Here is a 6768-nt window from a genome sequence, read left to right as displayed (position 1 = left end):
CAGAAGACCTTTTTATTCACACCTGACTTCCTCTCCAAGAGGATTACTAAAGTCCCAGTGACACCCCTGGGCCATGCTAGGCCTGAAAAACTAAGAAAAAGCCTACACACCAAATAAATTGAAAGAAATAGCTTTCATGTTTTGAAAACTTCCATGGGAGTACTCTTAGAATTGGATTTTTAAAGAATAATCTTGTTGAGATAGAATTACCATACCATAAAACTCACTTATAAATGTGTGTAAGTTGAAAGTGGTATATTCACACAGCTATGAATAAACATGAGAATCTTATTTTAGAATGCTTTCATGTCCCACCAAGAAAAATCCACACCATTTTAGCAGACATGCCTAATGTGGTTCACATACAATGAGGTTTTATTTGGTGTCCTGTACTGATACATGCCACAGTGGGGATGAACACTAAAGTCACTATGCTTGCTTGCAGGTTCTTTTTCATATTATTCATGGTGTGTAAAGACTGAAAAGATAAATTTTCCATAACGAAAGATTGTTCTTGTATGGATTTCAGGGAAATAATTCACAATATTGGCTGATTAGTAAAATTTAAGATCTCTGCATTGCCTCAAATCTACAGATGTATATGGAAACTGGAACTATTTATAGCTATAAACTATATTCCTTGATTTTTAAACTATATTATAAGGTCAGCGTATTGTCAATTTAAAGTACATGCAATGAATTTCTGGGCATTAAGCCTTTTCCTGGGAACCTACATAATAACTCCTGAGTCTTTTCAAAGCCTTTTTAATCTCTTTATTTCTTAATGTATAACCGGCTAGATTGAGGAGAGGTGTAAAAACAGAATAAAACACAGCAAGAAATTTGTCCAACCAGGTGATATTGAGTGGCCACACATAAATGAAGATACAGGGCACAAAAAAGATCACCACAACTGTGATGTGGGCACGGCAGGTGGACAGGGCTTTAGATGCACTAGTTTTAGATCTCTGGCAGACACTGAGAAGAATATATGTGTAGATTATCAGCAAGAGGATAAAGCAGGTTACAGCCACAAACCCACAGTCAACATTCATTAAAATGTCTAAATTATAGGAATCCATGCAGGCCAGCTTGATCACCAGAGGCATATCACAGAAGAAGCTGTCTGTTCCCCTGGGGCCACAGAACAACTGCACAATCACAGCCAGGTGACTCATGGCATGCACAAAGCCAGTAGTCCAGGAAGAAACCACCAGCCCAGTGCACCTTTGCAGGCTCATAATGGTGGAGTAATGAAGTGGTTTGCAGATGGCCACATAGCAGTCATAGGCCATGGACACTAGAAGCACCATCTCACTTGCTGCAATGAAATGGGCAAATAAGATTTGGCACATGCAATCTGCAAAGGAAATGGTTTTGCTCTCCCTGAGAAAGTCTGTGATCATCTTAGGACTGGTGACTGAGAAAAGCCACATATCACAAAGGACAGGTTGCCCCAAAAGAAATACATGGGGGAATGGAGATGAGGGTCAGTGATGATTAAGGTCACAATGACAATATTTCCAGATACAATGATCACGTAAAGCAACAAAAATATCATGAAGAGTAAGACCTGCATACTGCATGAGTATGGGAGAGCCAGTCAGGACCCACCCGTTGCATTCGTCACCGGGCAAAGGGAAACGAACTGTCGCCATTTGCATGGGATACCACCATGGCAGAGAACTGACGTCACCAGAATGCGGCAGAGGGGATAACTTCATTGAAACCAGCGGCGACAGTGACTTCTTCCCTTCCCTTCTAATACCTTTCCTCCCAAGCATCAAATAAATTTATAGGAGTAAACAGTAACTCAGCAGTCAAACAGAACAAGAAGTAACATGAGCAGCATGAAAAGGCAAGGCAGAAAAGGAGTACAAACAATGCAGGACAGCCTAAATATTCAGGAGGACCTAGAGTCATCAGAAAAATGGTCATATAAAGGACTCAAGGAATACCTTAGACAGATGGAATGGAACCTTAAAGAGGATATGAGACAGTGAATTCAAACAGTGAAAGAACACATTGAAATTGAGTTACATAAACAGATAAAAGAAGAAGTTAAGCATCTTTATCAGGAGATAGAGATTATAAAAAAAAAATCAAACAATAATTCTAGAAATGAAGGAAACCATAAACCAAATTAAAAACTCAATTGAGAGTATCACTAACAGAGTGGAGCAAGTAGAAGCCAGAACGTCAGATAATGAAGACAAAATATATCATCTTGAAAAGAGTCTAGCCAACTCAGAAAGGCTGGTAAAAAATCATGAGAAAAACATCCAAGAGATATGGGATAACATAAAAAAAACCAAATTTAAGAGTCATTGGGATTGAGGAAGGCATAGAGATTCAAACCAAGGGAATGAGTAACCTGCTGAATGAAATAATTACAGAAAACTTTCCAGAAATAAAAAAGGAAACGGATATACAAATTGTAGATGCATACAGGACACCGAGCATACAAAATCACAGTAGACCAACGCCAAGACACATTGCTATGAAGATATCCAATATACAGAACAAAGAGAAAATATTAAAAGCTACAAGAGAAAGGAGGCAGATTACATTCAGGGGTGAACCAATAAAGTTAACAATGGATTTTCCATCACAGACACTGAAAGCGAGAAGATCCTGGAACAACATATTTCAAACACTGAAAGACAATGGATGCCAACCAAGAATTCTGTATCCAGCAAAATTAAGCTTCAGGTACGACAACAAAATAAAAATCTTTCATGATAAACAAAAGTTAAAAGAATTTGCAGCCAGAAAACCAGCATTGCAAAGCATCTTGAGCAAAATACTACATGAGGAAGAAATGAAAAACAATAACCAAAACCATCAGTGGGAAGTGCCTCAGTAAAGACAGAGGGCAGGGGGAAAGCTAATCATGAAAAAACAAACTAAATTAAAAAAAAGATAAATAATCAAACATGGCTGGAAGTAAAAACCATACATCAATAGTAACTCTAAACGTTAATGGCTTAAACTGTCCAATAAAGCGACATAGGCTGGTAACATGGATTAAAAAAACAAATCCAACAATATGCTGCCTCCAGGAGACACATCTGATTGGAAAAGACATACACAGGCTGAAGGTGAAAGGTTGGGAAAAAATATACCACGCACACTGTCCTCGTAAGCAAGCAGGGGTCGCCATCCTCATATTAAATAAAATCGACTTCAAGACTAAGTTAATCAAAAGGGATAAGGAAGGACATTATATACTGTTAAAGGGAACCATTCACCAACAAGACATAACAATTATCAATATTTATGCACCAAATAATGGTGCTGCGATGTTCATAAAACAAATTCTCCTCAAGTACAAGAATCAAAGAGACCACAACACAATAATTATGGGTGACTTCAACACACCTCTCTCAGCATTGGACAGATCCTCCAAACAAAAGTTGAATAAAGAAATTATAGAACTCAATATCACAATCAATAACCTAGACTTAACTGACATATATAGAATATATCAACCATCATCAAGTGGATATACTTTTTTCTCAGCAGCACATGGATCCTTCTCAAAAATATACCATATATTATGCCATAGGACAACTCTCAGTAAATATAAAGGGGTGGAGATAATACCATGCATTTTATCTGATCATAATGGAATGAAACTGGAAATCAATGATAAAAGAAGGAAGGAAAAATCCTTTATCACATGGAAAATGAACAATATGTTACTGAATGATCAATGGGTTATAGAAGACATAAAGGAGGAAATCAAAAAATTCTTAGAGATAAATGAAAATACAGACACAACATATTGGAATCTGTGGGACACAATGAAAGCAGTTTTAAGAGGGAAATTCATCGCCTGGAGGTCATTCCTCAAAAAAAGAAAAAACCAACAAATAAATGAGATCACACTTCATCTTAAAGCCCTAGAAAAGGAAGAGCAAAACAACAGCAAAAGAAGTAGAAGGCAAGAAATAATTAAAATCAGAGCAGAAATCAATGAAATTGAAACAAAAGAAACTATTGAAAAAATTAACAAAACTAAAAGTTGGTTCTTCGAAAAAATAAATAAGATCGACAGACCCTTAGCCATGCTAACGAAGAGGAGAGAGAACTCAAATTACTAACATACGGGATGAAAAAGGCAATATCAAAACAGATGCCGCAGAAATACAGAAGACAATTAGAAATTATTTTGAAAACCTATATTCCAATAAAATAGAAGATAGTGAAGACATCGATAAATTTCTTAAGTCATATGATCTGCCCAGACAGAGTCAGGAGGGTACACACAATTTGAACAGACCAATATCAATGGATGAAATAGAAGAAGCAATCAAAAGACTACCAAACAAGAAAAGCCCAGGACTGGATGGGCATACAGCGGAGTTTTACAAAACCTTTAAAGAAGAATTAATACCAATACTTTTCAAGTTATTTCAGGAAATACAAAAAGAGGGAGCTCTTCCAAATTCATTCTATGAGGCCAACATCACCCTGATTCCGAAACCAGAAAAAGACACCTCAAAGAAAGAAAACTATAGACCAATATCTCTAATGAACCTAGATGCAAAAATCCTCAATAAAATTCTGGCGAGTCAGATACAAAAACACATCAAAAAAATTGTGCATCATGATCAAGTAGGATTCATCCCTGGGATGCAAGGATGGTTCAATATACGGAAATCAATAAATGTTATTCACCACATCAATAGACTTAAAGATAAGAACCATATGATCATCTCGATAGATGCGGAAAAAGCATTCGACAAAGTACAGCATCCCTTTATATTCAAAACATTAGAAAAACTAGGGATAACAGGAGCTTACCTCAACTTTGTAAAAGTTATCTAAGCTAAGCCTCAGGCTAGCATCATTCTGAACGGAGAAAAATTGAAGGCATTCCCTCTAAAATCTGGAACAAGACAGGGATGCCCTCTATCACCACTTCTATTCAATATAGTTCTCGAAACACTGGCCAGAGCAATTAGACAGATGAAAGAAATTAAAGGCATAAAAATAGGAAAAGAAGAACTTAAAGTATTACTATTTGCAAAGGACATGATTCTATACCTAGAAGACCCAAAAGGGTCTACAAAGAAACTACTAGAGCTAATAAATGAATTCAGCAAAGTGGCAGGATATAAAATCAACACGCATAAATCAAATGCATCCCTGTATATCAGCGACAAATCTTCTGAGATGGAAATGAGGACAACCACCCCATTCACAATATCCTCAAAAAAAATAAAATACTTGGGAATCAACCTAAAAAAAAGAGGTGAAAGATTTATACAATGAAAACTACAGAACCCTAAAGAGAGAAGTAGAAGAAGATCTTAGAACATGGAAAAATATACCCTGTTCATGGATAGGCAGAACTAACATCATCAAAATGGTGATATTACCAAAAGTTCTCTATAGGTTTAATGCAATGCCAATCAAAATCCCAATGGCATTTCTTGTAGAAATAGATAAAGCAGTCATGAAATTCATATGGAAAAATAAAAGACCCAGAATAGCAAAAGCAATTCTAGCAGGAAGTGTGAATCAGGCGGTATAGCGATACCGGATTTCAAACTATATTACAGAGTAATAGTAACAAAAACAGCATGGTACTGGTACCAACACAGGCGGGTGGACCAATGGTACAGAATAGAGGATACAGAGACTAATCCACAAAGTTACAACTATCTTATATTTGATAAAGGGGCTAAAAGCAAGCAATGGAGGAAGGATAGCATCTTCAACAAATAGTGCTGGGAAAACTGGAAATCCATATGCAACAAAATGAAACTGAATCCCTTTCTCTCGCCATGCACAAAAGTTAATTCAAAATGGATCAAGGAGCTTGATATCAAATCAGAGACTCTGCGTCTGACAGAAGAAAAAGTTGGCTCTGATCTACATATCGTGGGGTCGGGCTCCAAATTCCTTAATAGGACACCCATAGCACAAGAGTTAATAACAAGAATCAACAAATGGGACTTACTTAAACTAGAAAGTTTTTTGTCAGCAAGAGAAACAATAAGAGAGGTAAATAGGGAACCTACATCATGGGAAAAAATTTTTACTCCTCACACTTCAGATAGAGCCCTAATATCCAGAGTATACAAAGAACTCAAAAAATTAGACAATAAGTTAACAAATAACCCAATCAACAAGTGGGCCAAGGACCTGAACAGACACTTCTCAGAGGAGGACACACAATCAATCAACAAGTACATGAAAAAATGCTCACCATCTCTAGCTGTCAGAGAAATGCAAATCAAAACCACCCGAAGACACCATTTCACTCCAGTAAGATTGGCAGCCATTATGAAGTCAAACAAATGCATCTCCTGTAGGCAGCATATTGTTGGGTCCTGTTTTGTGATCCATTCTACTAGCCTGTGTCTCTTGATTGGTGAGTTTAAGCCATTAACATTTAGGGTTATTATTGAGATATGGGTTGTTCTTCCAGCCATATTTGTTTATTTCTGTTACTAAACATGGTTTGTTTTCCTCTTTGATTATTTTTCCTCCCTTTACTGTCCTACCTCCCACTGTTGGTTTTCATTGTTATTTTCCATTTCCTCTTCCTGTAATGTTTTGCCAAGGATGTTTTGAAGAGATGGTTTTCTAGCTGCAAATTCTTTTAACTTTTGTTTATCGTGGAAGGTTTTAATTTCATCTTCCATCCTGAAGCTTAATTTCGCTGGAAACACAATTCTTGGTTGGAACCCATTTTCTTTAAGTGTTTGAAATATGTTATTCCAGGATCTTCTAGCTTTCAGAGTCTGTGTTGAA

At 36.7% G+C, this 6768-nt stretch overlaps 1 pseudogene; it reads right to left on the bottom strand.

Annotated features, from left to right (window-relative positions):
• Positions 1–710: 710 nt before the first annotated feature.
• Positions 711–1585, bottom strand: LOC124104655 (olfactory receptor 4K14-like; annotated as a pseudogene).
• Positions 1586–6768: the final 5183 nt, after the last annotated feature.

Source organism: Marmota monax, unplaced genomic scaffold, assembly GCF_021218885.2.
Source record: "Marmota monax isolate L192 unplaced genomic scaffold, Marmota_monax_Labrador192_F-V1.1 WCK01_AAM20220418_F8-fsc00001, whole genome shotgun sequence".
NCBI classification, from domain to species: domain Eukaryota; kingdom Metazoa; phylum Chordata; class Mammalia; order Rodentia; family Sciuridae; genus Marmota; species Marmota monax.
Note: the sequence above shows the minus strand (reverse complement) of the source record. Positions and strands in the feature narration are given on the sequence as shown.